Source organism: Rana temporaria, chromosome 6 (assembly GCF_905171775.1).
Source record: "Rana temporaria chromosome 6, aRanTem1.1, whole genome shotgun sequence".
Taxonomy (NCBI): domain Eukaryota; kingdom Metazoa; phylum Chordata; class Amphibia; order Anura; family Ranidae; genus Rana; species Rana temporaria.
In genome coordinates this window covers 138023691-138046120 of record NC_053494.1, presented here as the reverse complement: position 1 = coordinate 138046120, position 22430 = coordinate 138023691, and the positions used below count along the sequence as shown (strand labels likewise).

General features: G+C 43.4%; 1 pseudogene; it reads left to right on the top strand.

Moving 5' to 3' along the window:
- LOC120944426 overlaps window positions 1-22430 on the top strand; it is a 49636-nt pseudogene that overhangs the window by 26384 nt on the left and 822 nt on the right.

The following is a 22430-nucleotide window of genomic DNA, read 5'->3' as shown; positions in this document are numbered from 1 at the left end:
CTACAACGCCCAAATGACGCAAAACTGGTCTTGTTGGTTAGTGCTACACTTGTGCTGGTTTGTGCTGCTAAAAAATTTATTTGTGCTGTTATGGTTTTTAAGTTATAACAGTTTTTTGGTTCTTTTCAAACCCCACTCACTCCCCCCCCCCCCCCCCCGTACAATCTGCACAAATAAAAACTCAAATGTTTTAGTGCTATGTTTGTGCTGCTAATATTTTTATTTGTGCTGCTATGGTTTTTAAGATATAACAGCTTGTTTTTATTTCATAACAACCCACTCACTTTGCACCCCATGTTATTAAATCTTAAAAACAAACATACTATTTGTTAGTGCTACGTTTGTGCTTTTTTGTGCCATAAAAATACAAATTTGTGCTGCTTTTATTTTTAAGATATAAGCAATTAGTTTTTTCCCAGACAATGACACCACCCTGCCCTCCTGTCCCATACCTGGTTAGTGATCTCCTGGTTAGACAGCAGCAATTGGAGCACAGCAAGGTATGGGTGCCTGTGATAAGTCCAGTAGACTGCGTGGTGGCAGCAGAACCGGCTGGTGGCATATAAGCTGGCACTGAGCTTGGCTGGCAGCATACTGTGGGTAAGCAGCTAGAAGCAGGAGACAGGTGAGACCTTGCTGGACTGAAGAGCTGTAGCAGGCTTGATGAGCAGGATGCATAATGGTCCATAATGGTCGGACAGATCAGGCATAGACGGCAGACAACAGGATAGTCAGGTCAGAAGCCAAATCAGCAACGGGAGTTAGATCAGGCAAGAACAGAAGGCAGAATCCAGAGACAAGCCATGGTCAGGGCAGGTAGCAGTCAAACTCCATTTTGTTTGTTTGTTTGTTTTTAAGATTTAATAACATGGGGTGCAAAGTGAATGGGTTGTTATCAAATAAAAACAAGCTGCTATATTTTAAAAACCATAACAGCACAAATAAAAATATTAGCAGCACAAACATAGCACTAAAACATTTGAGTTTTTATTTGTGCAGATTGTACAGGGGGGGGGGGGGGCAAAGTGAGTGGGGTTTGAAAAGAACAAAAAAACTGTTATAACTTAAAAACCATAACTAAAAATTTTAGCAGCACAGACCAGCACAAACGTAGCACTAACCAACGAGACCAGTTTTGTGTCCTTTCGGGGTGGTAGGGGGGCTGAGTGACCTTTGGTGACCTTTAATAAATCATTAATAACACAAAAACAATAAAAGATAGGTCATAAATTTTAGCAGCACAAAACAGCACAAACGTAGCACTAACCAACAAGACCAGTTTTGTGTCATTTGGGTGTTGTGGGTGGTTGAGTGACCTTTGGTGACCTTAACGATAAAAGATAGAAAGAAAATTTAAACAGCACAAACGCAGCACTAAAGAAACACACTTGAGTTGTTATTTGTGCTGATTGTACGGGTGGACAAAGTGAGTGGGGTTTTAAAAAACAAATAAACTATTATAACTTAAAAACCATAACAGCACAAATAAAATTGTTAGCAGCACAAACCAGCACAAATGTAGCACTAACCAACAAGACCAGTTTTGCGTCATTTGGGCGTTGTAGGGGGGCTGTGTGACCTTTGGTGACCTTTAATAAATCATTAATAACACAAAACGATAAAAGATAGAACATGAATATTAGCAGCACAAAACAGCACAAACGTAGCACTAACCAACGAGACCAGTTTTGTGTCATTTTGGCATTGTAGGGGGGCTGTTTGACCTTTGGTGACCTTTAATAAATTATTAATAACGCAAAAACGATAAAAGATAGAAAGGAAATTTAAACAGCACAAACATAGCACTAAAGAAACACACTTGAGTTTTTATTTGTGCTGATTGTAAGGTGGGCAAAGTGAGTGGGGTTTGAAAAAATAAATAAACTGTTATAACTTTAAAACCATAACAGCACAAATAAAAAAAATTGCAGCACAAAACAGCACAAACGTAGCACTAACCAACGAGACCAGTTTTGTGTCATTTTGGGGTTGTAGGGGGGCTGTGTGACCTTTGGTGACCTTTAATAAATCATTAATAACGCAAAAACGATAAAAGATAGAACGGAAATAATAGCAGCACAAAACAGCACAAACGTAGCACTAACCAACGAGACCAGTTTTGTGTCATTTGGGCGTTGTAGGGGGGCTGTGTGACCTTTGGTGACCTTTAATAAATCATTAATAACGCAAAAACGATAAAGGATAGAACGGAAATAATAGCAGCACAAAACAGCACAAACGTAGCACTAACCAACGAGACCAGTTTTGTGTCATTTGGGGTTGTAGGGGGGCTGTGTGACCTTTGGTGACCTTTAATAAATCATTAATAACGCAAAAACGATAAAAGATAGAAAGGAACTTTAAACAGCACAAAACAGCACAAACATAGCACTAAAGAAACACACTTGAGTTTTTATTTGTGCTGATTGTAAGGTGGGCAAAGTGAGTGGGGTTTGAAAAAAATAAATAAACTGTTATAACTTTAAAACCATAACAGCACAAATAATTTTTTTGCAGCACAAAACAGCACAAACGTAGCACTAACCAACGAGACCAGTTTTGTGTCATTTTGAGGTTGTAGGGGGGCTGTGTGACCTTTGGTGACCTTTAAGAAATCATTAATAACGCAAAAACGATAAAAGATAGAACGGAAATAATAGCAGCACAAAACAGCACAAACGTAGCACTAACCAACGAGACCTGTTTTGTGTCATTTTGGGGTTGTAGGGGGGGCTGTGTGACCTTTGGTGACCTTTAATAAATCATTAATAACGCAAAAACGATAAAAGATAGAACGGAAATATTAGCAGCACAAAACAGCACAAACGTAGCACTAACCAACGAGACCAGTTTTGTGTCCTTTCGGGTGTAGGGGGGCTGTGTGATGTCATAGTCTGGAAAAAACAATTGCTAATATCTTCAAAATAAAAGCAGCACAAACGTAAATTTTTGCGGCACAAAACAGCACAAACGTAGCACTAAAGAAACACACTTGAGTTTTATTTGTGCTGATTGTAGGGGGGCCAGCTTCGCTGAGCTAAAAACAACACTCAAAAAAGGAATGAAAAAACAGCCACAACCATAAGTGCTGAATGGAAACTCCTTTGGGAAGACAGCAAATGATCGCTGTAAACACTTGAAACAGTCTCTGATGGTGCCGATATGGTTAAAAAACAAAAGGAAGTTTATTAAAACAATGATGTAAAATAATTAGGGCTGTTACTGATTAAAAACATTTTTTAATCGACAAATTTCGATTAATTATAATGCACCTACATTTTTCGGATCACCACCATATATAGTCCCCACTGTAATATCCACAGACATCTCCCCCACTGTAATATCCACAGACATCTCCCCCACTGTAATATCCACAGACATCTCCCCCAATGTAATATCCACAGAGATCTCCCCCACTGTAATATCCACAGACATCTCCACACTGTACTATCCACAGACATCTCCCCCACTGTAATATCCACAGACCTAGGTGACCGCGATATTGTGTCAATCTCGCTCACTTTCTCGGCGAGATTGACCACCTACAAGCCCCATCGCGGGAGCCAGCGCCAAGCTGGCTTGCCGCGATGGAGACAAAGCCGTGATAGAAGCGACAGGACATCTGACTTGGATTCCCGCCAATTCTATCTGCGGCGTTTGGTATGCATCCTGAGAGGGAGAACTCCACGCCAAATTTTAAATAAAAAACCGACATGGATTCCCCCCCAGGAGCATACCAGGCCCTTAGGTCTGGTATGGGTTGTAAGGAGAGCCCCCCCTTACGCCGAAAAACCGACGTGGGGGGTCCCCCCACAATCCATACCAGACCCGTATCCAAAGCACGCTACCCGGCCGGCCAGGAAAGGAGTGGGGATGAGCGAGCGCCCCCCCCCTGAGCCGTACCAGGCCGCATGCCCTCAACATGGGGGGGGTTGGGTGCTCTGGGGCAGGGGGGGCGCACTGCGGGGCCCCCCCCACCCCAGAGCACCCTGTCCCCCATGTTGATAAGGACAGGGCCTCTTCCCGACAACCCTGGCCGTTGGTTGTCGGGGTCTGCGGGCGGGGGGCTTATCGGAATCTGTCACAGTCCCATCATGCTCCGGTACCTACCCACGTGGGTAGGTACCGGAGCATGATGGGACTGTGGCATCATAAGAGAGGCCTATATAAATCGGATGCAAACCGCGCACCCGTCATTGCAGCGAGAAGAGGCGTCGTGTCAACATTGGGAGAAGAAGAGAAGAGAAGAAGAAGACGTCACAGAAGAGCCGGGCTGGCCGCCTGCTAGTAATTGAGCTAACACACGAAGATAGCGGCAGCCAGCCCTGAAGGAGAAGGCACCGGACAGCGAGCAGGAGAAGGAGCGGAGAAGATAAAAGACCCCCGGAGAGCGGAGAAGACCCCCAGAGAGCGGAGAAGACCCCCCGGAGAGCGGAGAAGACCCCCGGAGAAAGCGGAAGAGAACCAGACGGCGGTGAAGAAGAAGCCCCCCTGCTAAAAGAGCTAAAGAAGACAGGGGGGCCCCCAGAGCAGACTAATAAATTATTTTAAAAACCCTGTGTCGTGTTTATTTACTTTTACACTTTGCCTCCAGGTGAATGGGTAGGGGTACGATGTACCCCATATTCATTCACTTAGGGTGGGGGGGCCGGTATCTGGGGGCCCCCTTATTTGAGGGGGCTCCCAGATTCCGATAAGCCCCCCGCCTGCAGAGACCCCGACAACCAACGGCCAGGGTTGTCGGGAAGAGGCCCTGTCCTTATCAACATGGGGACAGGGTGCTCTGGGGTGGGGGGGCCCCGCAGTGCGCCCCCCCTGCCCCAGAGCACCCAACCCTCCCATGTTGAGGGTATGCGGCCTGGTACGGCTCAGGAGGGGGGGGGCGCTCGCTCGTCCCCACCCCCATTCCTGGCCCAGCCGGGTAGCATGCTTTGGATACGGGTCTGGTATGGATTGTGGGGGAACCCCCCACGTCGGTTTTTCGGCGTAGGGGGGTCTCCTTACAACCCATACCAGACCTAAGGGCCTGGTATGCTCCTGGGGGGGGAACCCATGTCGGTTTTTTATTTAAAATTTGGCGTGGAGTTCCCCCTCATGATTCATACCAAACGCCGCAGATAGAATTGGCGGGAATCCAAGTCGCATCTCCGTCGCTTCTATGACGCGCTCGCTGGAATGTGCTTGTCTATTCCAGCGAGTGCGAGATGTCGGCACCCCTGTCGCCGAGAATCAGCGCGATGCTGTCGTGCTAGAAACACATTCTCGGCAACATGTACTGTAGGCTGCCGCCGGGAAAAACCAAGATGGCCGCCGCTCTGGGAGCTAGGCCGAAGCCGCGGCCTTTCCTATAGCCGAGGCAGCAGGGGGCGCTCCGCAAATCACGTGGTGTGCCAATCCGCATATGGTGACCCATTCGGATCACGGATAATTTACGATCTGTTGCACCACTAGTATCGATCAAAAAAATGAACGATTAATCGACAAATTAATCTTTAGTTTCTACAGCCCTAAAAATAATGAAAACCATTGAATGCAAAACTCTCCTCAGGCAGATGGAATAACTAGTCAGCGTGAACAACACTGTACAAGTACCTTGGCAAGCAATGGGCTATGGTCTAGTGCTGCGGTGATCAAGCTGAGCTCCTTATCTGCAATGAGCAGGACCTGATGTAGAGGGATGGGTGTCAAGTCGGGTGGATGGAGTCAACCGTCGGACTGGGGACACTGATTATGAGCAGCGCTCAGCCGCTTAAAGCGGGGGTTTCACCCGTACGTAACACTTTTTCCCCTTAGATGGATGCTCGTTTTGTCTAGGGGAATCGGCTAGTTGTTTTAAAATATGAGCTGTACTTACCTTTTACGAGATGCATCTTCTCCGCGGCTTCCGGGTATGGGCTGCGGGACTGGGCGTTCCTATTTTGATTGACAGTCTTCTGAGAGGCTTCCGACGGTCGCATCCATCGCGTCACGATTTTCCGAAAGAAGCCGAACGTCGGTGCGCAGGCGCCGTATAGAGCCGCACCGACGTTCGGCTTCTTTCGGCTACTAGTGACGCAATGGATGCGACCGTCGGAAGCCTCTCGGAAGACTGTCAATCAAGAAGGAACGCCCGCTCCCGAAGACCCATACCCGGAAGCGACGGAGAAGATGCATCTTGAAAACGGTAAGTACAGCTCATATTTTAAAACAACTAGCCGATTCCCCTAGACAAAACGAGCATCCATCTAAGGGGAAAAATTGTTTTATGGTGTGAACCTCCCGCTTTAAAAGAGGAGAAGCTTCCGGCAGCTGTGTGGACAGGCAGGTGAAAGCGCCCGGGCATAACGTCATTCGCTCAGTGGAACACTGATCCAAAATGAGCTTGGCACACGGATGGAACACAACTTGACAAAGGGCCATGCCCCAAAACGCGTTGTCAGGACGGCAGCAACCATCTCTGCACTATCTCCCGGCTTGTGTTGTCCCTAGAAATGTAATAAAGGGGAAAATCTTGGGTACACTATTTCTGGTGCTCAAGGGATTCCCTTAATTTGCAGGGATTTCCTCTTACTTCCTGTCTGGCTATGGAAAATTGAAATTTCTGCAATGGGACACAGATGGCAAAAAATAATCTGACGGGTTATAACCCTCTCTTGCTCTATCCAAATTTAAAAAGAAAGTTTTGCTTGTAGTTCTACTTGAAGCTGGTGCAGATCTGTGGTACTACCGTCGCTACTTGACAGATCCTTGTCTGCTGCTATTGTTAACACAAAATGGATCTTTTAATGTGGTACATGCTATGCTGTTGCATCTCAAAAGCAACTTTAAGACCTCCCCAAAGTTTATACTGTTCTAATCTTAATGGATTATCAAGTAATTTAATGTCCTCAACTGAAATAACAGTTTATCGATTTTTCTTCCTCTGCGTTTAATTCTGTTTAATCTCGTTTACCTTTTTTTCTCGGTTCTGTTTACAGTAAAGCAAATGTTACTGGTGTCAATGAGAGCGAATATAGGGAGCCGCTGGACATGGCTTCAGGCTAAGATCTCAGAATTGGAGTGCCAAATCCAGCAACTAGGTCATCTTCAGAGTCAGCTACGAAGCCTAAGGTATTATATGTTTACCAAGAGCAATTTATGTGTTCTGCTATAATAATATAGAATTATGTAATAGCAGAATTATTAAAGTGGCATTAAAACCCAAAACAAAATGTTTATATATTCCATCTTACCAATTCTAGGTGTGGTAGCTGTCTTCTTTTTTTTTTTTTATTCCTTTTTTATGAAGGTAAGTTACATAGCATTTAAAATGAGCGTTCCAACTACAGACATGTAGTGGGCAGGTTTGCAACATTTTTGATAATTAAATCACATTGTTACTTGAAAAAAAACTTTTAAACACGGCTTCCCGTGCTTCACTGTGGCGGCTCTGCATCGATCGAGTGATCCCTTTTAAAGGGAGACACAAACGATGACGTCAGACCTACAGCCACACCCCCCTACAGTTGTAAACACACACTAGGTGAAACATAACTCCTTCAGCGCCCCCTGTGGTTAACTCCCAAACTGCAACTGTCATTTTCACAATAAACAATGCAATTTAAAATGCATTTTTTGCTGTGAAATGACAATGGTCCCAAAAATGTGTCAAAATTGTCCGAAAGTGTCTGTCATAATGTCGCAGTCACGAAAAAAAATCGCTGATCGCCACCATTAGTAGTAAAAAAATTTTTTTTTAGAAAAATGCAATAAAACTATCCCCTATTTTGAAAACGCTATAAATTTTGCGCAAACCAACCGATAAACGCATATTGCGTTTTTTTTTTTACCAAAAATATGTAGAAGAATACGTATCGAAAAAGTAAAAAATATTGAATTTTTTTCAAAACTGTCGCTTATTTTTGTCTTATAGTGCAAAAATAAAAACCGCAGAGGTGATCAAATACCACCAAAAGAAAGCTCTATTTGTGGGAAAAAAGGACGCCAATTTTGTTTGGGAGCCACGTCACACGACCGCGCAATTGTCTGTTAAAGCGACGCAGTGACGATTCGCAAAACCTGGCCTGGTCTTTTAGCTGCATTTTGGTCCGGGGCTTAAGTGGTAACCCCTTGCCGCCCAGGCCAATTCTGACCACTTCTCTCCTAAATGTAATAATCATTCATTTTGCTAGAAAAATTACTCAGAACCCCCAAAACATATACATATATATTAGTTTTAGCAGACAACCTAGGGAATAAAATGGCTGTCGTTGCAACAGTATTTGCACAGCAATTCTATCAAATCGCTTTTTTTAAAAAAAAAAAGCAGTTTAAGAGTAAAAAAAAAAAAAAAAAAAAGGTAACATGATTTTTTTTTTTGTATAATGTGAAAGATGTTAGGCCAAGTAAATAGATACCTAACATGTCACGCTTTTAAAATGGGCCATTTGTGGAATGGCACCAAACTTCAATACTTCAAAATCTCCCTAGGCGATGCTTACTTCTTTTCTTTACAGATTACATGTTTAAGCGTTACAGAAGAGGTCTAGTGCTAGAATTATTGCTCTCGCTCTAACATTTGCGGCGTATGTAACCTGTGTGTATCTGGCTCTGATACTAGCCAGTGCCTCAGCAGCACTGACCTCACTGCATGTCCGTGGCAAGAAGTAGTACTAGTGTGTGTGCCTTTGACAGTGGCCTATCTCCAGCACCCCCCACTTAAATATACCTAAAGTAGTTGTAAACCCCATTCATGAAATCCGACCTGGCAGATATATCTACATGTAGTGTTTGCTTATCTCTCTCCAAGCTATGAGTCACGTGTCTTTTGCTGCTCGTTTTCAGTATGGATAACTTCTGGCAAGCTCTCCGACATGAGATAATAGCAGCTGGAAATTTGTGTCTGGGAGGAAACTAAGCCTGTAACACTGATCTAATTTGTCCGATGAAACAGACCGATGGACTGTTTTCATCGGACAAACAGATCGTGTGTGGGGCCCCATCGTTTGTTTTCCATCGGTAAAAAAAAATAGGACATGTTTTAAATTTTTCCTATGGATAAAAAAACGATCGTCTGTGTGGAAGTCCAGTCGGTCAAAAATCCACGCATGCTCAGAATCAAGTCGATGCATGCTCGGAAGCATTAAACTTTTTTCTCAGCACGTCGTAGTGTTTTACGTCCCTGCGTTTTGGCACGGTCGGATATTTTGATTGATGGTGGTAGACAAGACTGATAAAAGTCAGCTTCATCGGATATCGAACGAAAAAATCCATCGGATTAAATTCCATCAGATATCCGATCGTGTGAACAAGCTTTAGAGAGAGATAAGCAGAGAGCTTGTCTATTCAGACTGCAGCTCTGCAAGTTTTTTGTTCCTCTGCTATGTAGAGGGGTGTGTGTGCCTTTCCTCCAATCAGCTCTCACACAGTGTATGGTCAGACTCACACCCACTGCTGAATGAGGAAGAAAGATTTGTAACACAATGTGCACTTTCTAAAGAAAGTAGAAAGGGAAAGAGACTGCATATATGCATGTAAAAGTTATGTAGGGAGATTTGTTTCATCTCTGTGTATCACCTAAAGTTGTTTAGTTCACTGGGTATAGGAGAGGGTTACAACCACTTTTAGACCTGGTTCACACCTATGCATGTTTTTAGTGCGTTTTCAGTTTTACAGAAACACAGTCCACTTCCTATGGATGTAGTTCGCATTTTATGAAAATGGCCATGGACTTTTTTTCTGGTTTTTGATTCCATAGACTTTAATGGATCTAAAGTGTGTATTGAAAAAGGCAAAATGCACCTGCAATATGCAAACTGAAACCTGCATAGGTGTGAATCAGGCCTTAGACCCCTTTCACACTGAGGAGTTTTTCAGTAGCGCCTAAATACCGCCTGAAAAACTCCTGCCCCCAGCATTCTCAATGTTGAAAGCCTGAGGGCTTTCACTCTGAGGCGATGCGCTGGCAGGAGAGAAAAAAATCTCCTGCAAGCAGCATCTTTGGAGCGGTGAGAGGAGCGGTGTGTATACTGCTGCTTCCCATTTAAAACAATGGGAAACCACGGTAATACTGCCCGCTATGCACCTCTGCAGAGGCGCATTGCGAGAGGTATTAACCCTTTTTCGGCCACTAGCGGGGGTTAATACCTGGATTACGTGGCAATCCGGACGGTATAGCGGCGCTATACCGCCAATGCCCTCCACTGCCCTGCGTGATGAAGGGGCCTTCATGTATAGCAGTAGCCGTGTATACATTGACTATGCTTCCTTTTTGTTTTTTGCCTTGCTGTGTTTTCTGGCAACTTCCTCCAGTTGGGTGTAGGCAGGTTGATTTCTACGTATGCTTTAGCATTTCTCCAAACCATTTTCAGAGATTGCAAGTGGAATAGTACTTAGTGATGATTATTAGCTCAATAACTGACCACCTCATGTTCACTCGGTTTGTTTTTTCTAGTATAATATGACAGGGTGGTTAAGGCTGGGTTCACACTACTACCTACTACTTTCATCCTACTTAGCTCTGCTACATTGGTCCTACTTTTATCCTACTTTGGTCCTACAATCCATCCTACTTTCATGAACAGGATACTACTTTGGTCCAGCTTCAATGAATTCAATGGGCTGAAGTAGGATCAATGAGGACCAAAAAGTAGTACAGGGAGCATTTTCAAAGTCGGACCGACTTGTGTAGGACGCTACAAGACGCTCTCATAGGGAAACATTGAACACAGAGCAAAGTAGGATGAAAGTAGTGTAGTAGTGTGAACCCAGCCTAAACTAGACATTTGGAGAAACTGAGACAGGTGCTTAATTAGGCCACCTCCACATATAATGAGCATGTTGAAGATCTGCAGTGTGTATTGAATGTGTGAGGTAGGAACGCCTGAAATCGCAATGCATTCATTTTACTAGATTACATCTACAGAAACTATAGTTATAGTTAATGACTTCCTTTTTTAAAATGTCTGGAAAGGTAGGTGGCCTCTTGGGGAACAATTATGTAAAGTGTTTTTGCTTACCTTGTCTCAACATGAGACAGACTTTGCTTGTTTCTAATCGAATGTTCCAAACACCATCGAGACACACACCCACCTCCACATGCCGAGTGCTGGAAATGTCCACCTGAGCCATTTCTTCCAAACAATAAAACAAAAAAGATAATAAAAAAAACATTATGTAAAGGTTTTGATGGTTTGTTTCATTATATCTGTATCCTAGGGGACACTGCTGTTTGAGGAACCCTCAGATTCTATTTTCCACAGGAAAAAACATCTGCCAGATCCAAGCATTTCTTTGAGGCCTGCAGAGAGGGTGGCACACCCCAGAATACACAAATCTATCTCCACTAAAGATTTAGAACTGTCTCCAAGCAGTCCAGACTAAGCTCCTGAGAACATAGAAAAGCAGGTAAACATCCTCAATAATACCGATAAACCTCTATGATTAGGGGTTTTATCCAGCTACATAACTGCCACTGCACTGAACCATGAAGGTATTTTGCTTTCAGTATCTTGTTGGAGAACACTTAAAGGGGTTGTAAAGGTAAGAAATGTTTTCCCTAAACAGTTTCCTTTACCTTAGTGTAGTCGTCCTTCACTTACCTCATCCTTCAATTTTGCTTTTAAATGTCCTTATTTCTTCTGAGAAATCCTCACTTCCTGTTCTTCTGCGCTGTAACTCACACAGTAATGCAAGACTTTCTCTCTGGTGTGGAGGAAAGCCTCTTGAGGGGGGAGGGAGTGAGCAGGCAAGTCAGGACACTCTACTATGCAGATAAAGAAAGGAGCTGTGTGTTAGTGGCATCCTGACACTCCTGCTCGCCCCCCTCCCCCTCAAGAGGCTTTCTCCCACATCAGGGAGAAAGCCTTGCATTACTGTGTGTAGTTAGACAGAACAGGAAGTGAGGATTTCTCCGAAGAAATAAGGACATTTAAAAGCAAAATCGAAGAATCAGTTAAGTGAAGTAAGCTAATACCTTTACAACCCCTTTAAGAGAGTTTTAGTAGGATGCCGTTAATCATGTTAAAATTAACTTGGTAGTTGCTCTGTTTTTTTTTTTTTTTTTTTTTTTATCTAATGAAAAGCATTGAAGTACTGCTATGTTTAAAGTGGTGGTAGACAGTATCCTGCGCTCATGAAACACTGTACCCATTTGAAATGTTTATTGTTTTTTTTTCCCACACAAGTAAAGCTTTCTCTTGGTGGTATTTATTCACTATTGGTGTTTTTCTTTTTTGCTAAACAAACAAAAAAGACCATCAATCTTTGGAACAAATAATTTTTTTCGTAGTTTGTTAAATTTGCAAACAGGTAATTTTTCTCCTTCATTGATCTGCGCTGATAGGCAGCACTGATTGGCAGTACTGGTGGGCATTGATAGGTGGCATTGGTGTGCACTGATTAGCAATACTAATATGCACTGGTAGGTGGCACTGGTGGACACTGATTAGCAATATTGATATGCACTGGTAGGTGGCACTGGTGGACACTGATTAGCAATATTGATATGCACTGGTAGGTGGCACTGGTGGGTACTGATTAGCAATATTGATATGCACTGGTAGGTGGCACTGGTGGACACTGATTAGCAATATTGATATGCACTGGTAGGTGGCACTGGTGGACACTGATTAGCAATATTGATATGCACTGGTAGGTGGCACTGGTGGGTACTGATTAGCAGCAGTGGGTCTGGAGTGTCTGTATCGATTTCCCATTTACTCCAGACAGTAACCAACTTTTTTTTTTTTCTCCTCAGGCATGAGAAAAAATTAGATTAACGTCTCTGCTTACATCAAGTGATCAGTTGTCCTTGGCTGACAGCTGATCGTGTGGTAAGGGGACGGAATCAGACCCTTACTCCAATCTGTGATCAGCCGAGTCTCATTGACTTGCTGATCACAGAGCGAGCTGCACACGCCCCGCAGGGGGCACGCAGGCAGCTCATGCATGGGAGGACCTACATGGACACCCTCCCAGCAATTTAAGTCTGCGCTGTAGCGGTCTTTCGGCTATAGCATCGTCAGGAAGAGGTTAATTTGGTTAAACTGTTTTTGGACTAATCCTAACCTGTTGGTAAAGATTGCTACCTGAGCAATATTTTTTCTGAAGACATATGTGATCAGGTGTGCCATCTGCTTATCTGCCATCTGTTAATTGTAGATGACCATGTCCTGTTGTGTGAGAGCTAACAATGATCCTCTCCTGCCCAGATTGGCAGCTGATTATAGACATTGAGGAAATAAAGGAGAGAGAGAGCTGATTGCACTCTGGGGGAAAAAGAACAGGCAAAGAGCTAGCATCATGGTCTTCAAATATATAGGGGGCATCACAAAGTTTTACCAGCGCATTTACCAGCTAGCCTGCAAAAAAATAAAGCACTGTCTATCAATTTGCATTAAAAACAGAGGTTTTAGTTGCACATATATGTGGAAAACTGCACTCTCATCAAGGCCCCTCTGTAATATGTGGTCCAATGCTTGAAAGTACACACGTGTAGGGCATGGCATAAAGGTGACTTGGGAGCCAAAAATGTCAGAGGGGCAGCCAGAGAACCACCAGCCTTGACCACTAGCTTGGGATGAAGCGTGCCGACGATGGAGAAAGCTGCTGTCACTGCCACTGTAAGCAGTGTTCAACCCAGGACTGGAGTTCCCAATGTCACTAGACACAAGATGGGTTTCAATGTCGGTTGGCTTCCTTCATCAGAGGCTGTAATTTGTCTGGGCTTTAACAGCTCATTCATTCACATATTCATTCCCAGTCCTAAGCAATTTTTTTATAGTCTGTGATACTTTGGGGAGCCATTTCATCTGCTGGTGTTGGTCTCCTGTGTTTTATCAAGTCCAAAGTCAGCCCAACCCTCTACCAGGAAATTCTAGAGAACTTCATGCTTCCCTCTGCTGATTAACTTTATGGATATGCTAATTTCATTTTCTAGCAGGACTTGACACCTGCTCACACTGCCAAAAGTACCAATACCTGTTTTTTTTTAACCACTTAACGACCGCCGCACGCCTATATACGTCCGCACAATGGCACGGACAGGCAGAAGGGCGTATATATACGCCCTTGCCTTCTAGCGGGTGGGGGGTCCGATCGGGACCCCCTCCGCTGCGTGCGGCGGTCGGGTCCCCTCGGGGAGCGATCCGGGACGACGGCGCGGCTATTCGTTTATAGCCGCTCCGTCGCGATCGCTCCCCGGAGCTGAAGAACAGGGAGAGCCGTATGTAAACACGGCTTCCCCGTGCTTCACTGTGGCGGCGCATCGATCGAGTGATCCCTTATATAGGGAGACTCGATCGATGACGTCCATCCTACAGCCACACCCCCCCTACAGTTGTAAACACACACACAGTGATCCTTAACTCCTACAGCGCCCCCTGTGGTTAACTCCCAAACTGCAACTGTCATTTTCACAACAAACAATGCAATTTAAATGCATTTTTTGCTGTGAAAATGACAATGGTCCCAAAAATGTGTCAAAATTGTCCGAAGTGTCCGCCATAATGTCGCAGTCACGAAAAAAAACGCTGATCGCCGCCAATAGTAGTAAAAAAAAAATAATTAATAAAAATGCAATAAAACTATCCCCTATTTTGTAAACACTATAAATCTTGCGCAAACCAATCGATAAACGCTTGTTGCGATTTTTTTTACCAAAAATAGGTAGAAGAATACGTATCGGCCTAAACTGAGGGAAACATTTTTTTTTATATATGTTTTTGGGGGATTTTTATTATATCAAAAAGTAAAAAATATTGAATTTTTTTCAAAATTGTCGCTCTATTTTTGTTTATAGCGCAAAAAATAAAAACCGCAGAGGTGATCAAATACCACCAAAAGAAAGCTCTATTTGTGGGGAAAAAAGGACGCCAATTTTGTTTGGGAGCCACGTCGCACGACCGCGCAATTGTCTGTTAAAGCGACGCAGTCCCGAACCGCAAAACCTGGCCTGGGCATTTAGCTGCAAAATGGTCCGGGGCTTAAGCGGTTAATCATGATATCACTGTGTTCTAGAAAGTTGAATACCTTTTTCTGAGCTCTGTATTGTGGTGCTTTCCAGAACAGACCTTGTACAGTGTTACTTAGCTGCAGAGTGCTGTCCAGGTCCTTATTTCCTAGAAGTGTGACCTCGGCACCTGGGTTTTGAGGTGAGCCCTAACCATGTGCAATGATTGGAGGGGATTTCACATTTCTCTTTGGATTTTCTTTCAATTCTTTTTAAAAGTAAGTGCAGGTTAGAAGTCAGACTACCTGGGCAGGAGCAGAGCGTTTTTACTGAATTACTAATTTTGCAGATTATTGACCCTTTGCTGAGCTTTGTAGCTATAGGTGAGTGATCTTACAAATAGGAGCTGTGTGAGTTCGTTGTTCCCAGTCAATGCTGTGGAACCAAGGAATGTCATTTATTTACATAGGTCATAGATCTACATCAGAGTTTCATAATGGGCTAAATGGTTAAACTGGTACTCATAACTGGATTCTGCAGCTTTGAACTCTGCTTCATAAATTCTACGGTTATGCATTTCATATGTGCCAAAAGTTATACTGTTAACAGAAAAGTAAATTGCCAAGTTTTAATGCAAAGTGACAAATTCTTGAGTAGAAAAAAAATGTTGGGGGGCTGTAGTAGAAGCAGTATATTTTGTGGTGCCTGCTTCCAGAAAGAAGACCTTGCAGCCAATTATTTTGTTCTGAGTGTGTTACATACACTATATTACCAATAGTATTGTGACGCCTGCCCTTTACCACGCACATGAACTTTTATGGCACCCCAGTCTTAGTCCGTAGGGTTCAATTTTGAGTTGGCCCACCCTCTACAGCTATAACAGCTTCTGTGAAGACTGTCCACAAAGTTTAGGAGTGTGTCTATGGGAATGTTTGACCATTTTTTAGGTCAGGCACTGATGTGGATGAGAAGGCCTGGCTTGCAGTATCTGCTCTAATTCATCCCAAAGGTGTTCTATCGAGTTGCGCTATGGGTATTTTTGTTCTATCAATCAAGAAGCACGTTCTCGGAGTGTTCATGCAGGCCGTGTTGGCGTTTTTACAGCTGGGATCTGAGCAGCTATCCATTGTGAGATTAAAACCTTTTCTGATCCTATGGTCATTCCCTGAGGTGAGCGGACCAATTAATTTATCGGTGGCTGTGTTTTGCTGTTTTTTCCTTTTCTCTTACACTGGATACATTTTTGTCTTCAACCATATGGAACTGAACAGTTCACTTTGATATTATATATTTTTTTCACTTGGACCTTATTTGTTGTTTATTTGATTATCATGTTGTGCAATTTGTGTGTGTGTGTGTGTGTGTGTGTGTGTGTATATACTGTGTATATGTGTGTATATATATTTTTATATATATAGATTATATATATATATATATATATATATATATATATATATATATATATATATATATATATATAATGTGTGTGTGTGTGTGTGTGTGTGGTGTGTGTGTGTGTGTGATTTTAATGGTGCAAGCACACCTTTCTATACACATTACTATTTCCACGTAAGGGCCCTTTCACACGGAGCGGATCAGTAATGATCCGCTCCGTGTGTCCGCAAAGCTCAGCGGGCATCCTCCGTAAAATCCCCGCTGAGCTGGCAGCTGACAGAGCGGTCCCCGCACACTGTGCAGGGACCGCCCTGTGTTTCCTCCGCTCTCCCCTATGGGGGATCGGATGAACACGGACCATATGTCCGTGTTCATCCGATCCGGCAGACGGAAGAAAAATAGGATTTCTTCCGTCTGCAAGTGCGGATCTTTGCGGAGGCGGACAAATTACGGGTGTCAACGGATGTTCATCCACTGACACCCGTAATCACATAGGGACCAATGTATGTCCCGTTTTCATCCGCAAGCGAACGGATGAAAATCCGGACATACGGTCCGTACGTGTGAAAGGGCCCTTAGTGTTTGAGTGCACTTTTAATGGTTCCAGCTGTTAATTTTTATTTGATATATTGTTGGCACCTTCCACTCTTTTTTACAATACCGGCGGACAAGTTCACTATTATTCGCTCACCCATGTTCCAGTAAGTCTATCCCCCTTACAGTTAGAACACTCTGAGGGAACACACTTAACCCCTTGATCGCCCCCTAGTGTTAACTCCTTCCCTGCCAGTGACATTTTTACATTCATCAGAACATTTTTTATAGCACTGATCAATGTCGTTGGGCCTCAAAAAAGGGTCATCTTGGTGGCAGATTTGTCTGCCGCAATGTCCCTAAATCTATCTTGTAGTTTGTAGACGCGATAACTTTTGCCCAAACCAATCAATATACGCCTATTGTGATTTTTTTTTTACCCAAACTGTGTAGAAGAATATATGAATATATAGCTGCCTAAACTGATGAATATTTTTTTATATATATATCTTTTTGGATTTGTATTATGGCAGGAAATAAAAAAAAAAAATATATATATATATATATATATATATATATATATATTATATATATAATCTCTATATCACAATAGGTAGTAAAACGATAAAACGGTCCAATAAGCTGAATCTCACGAATACTAAAACAGCGCTAAATAAAAGATAATAATCTGTGTGATCAGCTTATTGGACTGTTTTATCGTTTTACTACCTATTGTGATTTATTTCATTTTTTTAAACAGCTGCTTAGTAATATTCTTTTATATTTTTAGAATATTTTTGAATATTTTATTTCTACATTTGTTATACTGTTGGAGATCTCTGGGACAGAATTAGCGCTGAGTGGTGCATTATAGGCCGTTTTTATACACCTTTCTCTCTTAGCAGACACCGTAGAGCAGGGATATGCAATTAGCGGACCTCCAGCTGTTGCAGAACTACAAGTCCCATGAGGCATAGCAAGACTCTGACAGCCACAAGCATGACACCCAGAGGCAGAGGCATGATGGGACTTGTAGTTTTGCAACAGCTGGAGGTCCGCTAATTGCATATCCCTGCCGTAGAGAATAAAATGGCTGTCGTTGCAATAGTTTATGTGAGACTGTATTTGCGCAGCTGTCTTTCAAATGCAATTTTTGGGAAAAAAGTACACTTCAATTAATAAAAAATAAAAAAAAAACGTAAAGTTAGCCCAATTTTTTAATATAATGTGAAAGATGATGTTACGCAGATAATCGTGATCTTTATTCTAAGCAAAAAATTTGGATTCTCATTTTTTCCAGAATTGTGCAGCTCCAGCTAATAGTGATGCCCATTTCTCTCGCAGTGTAAATGCTGAATGGGGGGATCACAGAAGGCTAATACAAAACAGATTGATTACTGTTCAAAATTCCATTCAAGAGTTTGTAATAAACCCAAACTTTGTTATTATTATTATTATTATTATTATTATTATTCAGTACTGCACTGTTTTACAAAATAATGAGAGACAGCACACTTATAATACAATTCAACACAAGAGAGTTCAGAGGGCCCTGAACACGAGAGCTTACAATCTAAAATTAAATATTTTTTTTCCTGTCCACACTTATTCAACATGCCTGATGAAGGAAACTAAACCTACAGTCATGAGCGCTTTAGAGATCTGTAGTGTCTGTTGTGCCTTGTCCTCCTCAGCTGAACTGTTCTATAGAAACTCGGATATCTTTCAGTTACTGGCAGCACTGAGGCCATCCTAGAAGGATGCTTTTCACCAGTCAGCCACTTAAAATTTCAAGAGATCGCTATGAATAAGCCCTGGGCTGTAGGCAGGGCGAAACATGTCAGAGAAGCATAGCCAGGAGAAATTCAGGCTGAAGCTGTATCTTTCTATATATAATGGCTGGGTTCCAGTGTGTGGTGTTTCCACCTTCTGTCTAATGCCGCGTACACACGATCAGTCCATCCGATGAGAACGGACCGATGGACCGTTTTCATCGGTTAACCGATGGAGCTGACTGATGGTCCGTTGCGCCTACACACCATCGGTTAAAAAAACGATCGTGTCAGAACGCAGTGACGTAAAACACAACGACGTGCTGAAAAAAACGAAGTTCAATGCTTCCATGCATGCGTCGACTTGATTCTGAGCATGCTTGGATTTTTAACCGATGGTTGTGCCTACTAACGATCGTTTTTGTCCTATCGGTTAGGAATCCATCGGTTCATTTTAAAACAAGTTGCCTTTTTTTAAACAATGGTTAACTAACCGATGGCGCCTACACACGATCGGTTTTGACCGATGAAAACGGTCCATCAGACCGTTCTCATCGGTTTAACTGATCGTGTGTATGCGGCATTACAAGTGGATTTGGCTAGGCTGGATGAGTTTGTTTGAACGTTGGCACCTGACCTTTGCTTTGGATTGCAGAGGGAAGTTTTGCAGTACTTTGAGCAGTTTTTGTGATCGGGTCACATGGAAACACTTGTTGTGTATGTTGGTGCACTGTGGTACCACTCAGTGACTAGCACCCAAACGCAAATTTCCAATACTGCTGCAATGTAGTGCACTACTGCAGGTTGCAGTGAGCTGTACTGACTAAACTTGCTGCAGGTCTGATTTTTGGTCTGCTGGGCTGCCCTAATGCATGTTCATGAGCAATAGAACATCTGTTAAGCGCATTGCAGTGAACTGCCCTGCCAAAGTTAAAGTGTTACTAAACCTACAACAGTAAAATCAGTGTGTATATGCAGTAAAGAAGGCTTGTTATACTCACTGTTGAACCTAAGGGGTTTATCCTCTGCATTGTGTAAAAAAGGCTGTTTGATCCTGTCTTCTCTGTTCCTCCCCTTCCAATGTCCCCAAACCATCTCCTGATAGAACAGAGGCTAGGGGACAAGCTGCACATGCTCAGTTTGGTTAGTATTGCTAGGGAGGTTTTTTTTTTTTTTTTTTTTGGAAGAGCGAGCACTCTTCTCAGCACAGGGCCAATCAGCACTGTCCAGACAGAGGGTCGGGGGTCCTGCAGCCTTATAGGACAATCACAGGAGAATGAAAACTCCTCCTACAAGCTCTAACCAGACACTGACCGAAGTCACAAGACTGCTGTCATAGGTGTGTGCAGCCTATTGCGTTAGGGTGGGCACCGCAAAGCTCAAACACACATGAATACTGCCTTCTGTACAGGGAGGAGACTCTGGTGGTGGGAGACAGTTGATTGGGAGCATATAAATACAGGTTTAACGTGTTCCTGAGGTTGAACCTAGCCTTTAATATAATGAGGGCATTTACACTGGCCACTGGCACCCCCAACCACTGCCGCCTTTGGATAATGTTAATGCAAGTGGGGAGATTAGGGTGTGTCCAGGCACATCTGGCACACCCTGTGCGCACACCTATGAATGTTCCAACTGCTGATGAAAAAAAGGTATTTAGCAGTTTATATTTACTAAAACTATTGCATGTCCATGTACTGTGGGAGACCAGATATAGCGAATCCAGGGTCCTGAGTTTAGTAACACCAGAAAGGCACACTAGTAAGGCTGCATTCACACCTCCGCGACAAGATACGCCGCGTACGCAGCGTATTTTGCCGCGAGTGTGTAACTTTTTTTTTTTTTTTTAAACAAAGTCTTCCCATTGCTTTGTATGGCCGAACGCCAATGCCGCCTGAAAAAAAGGGTCCGGGACTTTTTTTCAGGCGGCAGGCGTACGGCGTCTATGAGATGTGAACCATCTCATAGACAGCAATGGGAATTCTCCCCTCCAGCGGCACGAGCGTCCGGCGTCGGGCGTTTTGTCGCGGAGGTGTGAATGGGGCCTAAAGGTGGTAACTGCTCCCACATGGGCAAAGCACAGGTTCACTGTAAAATGTGTGCTAAAGGAAAATCAGCATTTTCTCTTAAACATAATACAACACACAAACGCTGCTAATTTCAAATGTAGCAATTTTTCTTTGGGAGATGAAAAGGTCAAGACAGGAAAAAAATTACATGCCTGTTAAAGACTTCTATAACAGACAAGGGCTGGCAAGTGGAGTTGGCACAAGGAAAATGGTAGAGCATGTGTGTGGCCACAATTACTGCGCTATATTTAGTGTGTGCGTATTTCCATTTACTTCACTCTCTCATTGATCACACGGCGGATTTTGCTTTAGACTGTGATTTTCACCAAAATAGAACATTGCTCCATTCTTGTTATAGATAATTTGCTTCATATGGAATCGTATAGTTTGCATTATTCCGTAGCAGTGCAAACAGAGCAGAAGCTGAGCTATACTGGCCATACACTAGAAGAATTTTTGTTCAAAAACCTTAATTCATTACATTTTCAAATCGTTAGCTGGGTCCAATAACCATTCGTTTTTGACCACAGTGATGAGAAGATTCGAAAGAGCAAGATAGAATTTTTTTCAAGAACAAATGTGTTTTTTGTTTGGGAAATGTTTATGCTCACTACAAAATCAATAGTTAAAAGCATTCATCAAGTGTAAAGGACATTCAAGGACATTCATCAAGTGTAAAGAGTTCGACTAATGTATGACCAGCTTTATTCAGTCCTTGTCTACCTGTCAAGCCCATCCATCTGATCTTTAGGCCCGTTTCACACAATCGTTTTTCAGGCGGATCCGAGCGGACCACCCATTGACTTCTATGGTCAGCGGAGATGTGTCTGCTGACACCAGCCTGCCGTCTGATCCATTAAGATCCGATCAAAACAGATGGGTGGCGATACGTTCTCCATCTGTCCAGCGCATCGCATGGGATCAGGTGAAAACAGACAAGCTGTCCGTTTTCATCCAATATCCCCATAGAGAACAGCGGGGCTCTGAAAGGTCCGTCCCTGTACAGTGAGTAGAGATGGACCTGTTATCCACCTGCTCAGCGAGGATCAACAGAACGGTCTCCTGCTGAGCTAGCGGAGTCCGTCCAACGGATCCGCCCCATGTGAACCCAGTCTTAAAGTGGTTGTAAAGGTAAATGTTTTTTCACCTTAATACATCCTATGCATTAAGGTGAAAGAATATCCGACAATACCGGCCACCCCGAGCCCCCGTTTTACTTACCTGACCCTTGGAAAGTCCCACGCTCGTCCCTGTCATCTTCTTCGTTTCCCAGCCTGGCCGTTGATTGGCTACACTGGATGGATTGAAAGCAGCGCAACCATTGGCTGTCGCTGCTGTCAATGACATCCAATGATGCGGCGCATAGGGGGGCGGGGCCGAGTGATACAGTCGGCGGCTATGGCCGCCGCTGTATCACGGGAGCGCACTCGCATGAAGGTGAAAAGCTCTTGCGGAGGGGGAGCCATGACAGCCTCCGAGGGACCCCAGAAGACGTGGATCGGGGCCACTGTGTGCAAAACGAGCCACACAGTGGAGGTAAGTATAACATGTTTGTTATTTAAAAAATAAAATTTAACTTTAGTGTCTCTTTAAACTGTATCTAACCCAAGGGCAAAATGGTATGACACCTTTCTGTAGTAGCCAGCCACACTTAAGCATATAACCAAACCAATGCTTATTTATCTTCTTTTGTCTTGCAGAGTGCTCAGCTGGCAGAAATGGTTAGTAGTCTGATGACCTCTTTTCCAGTCA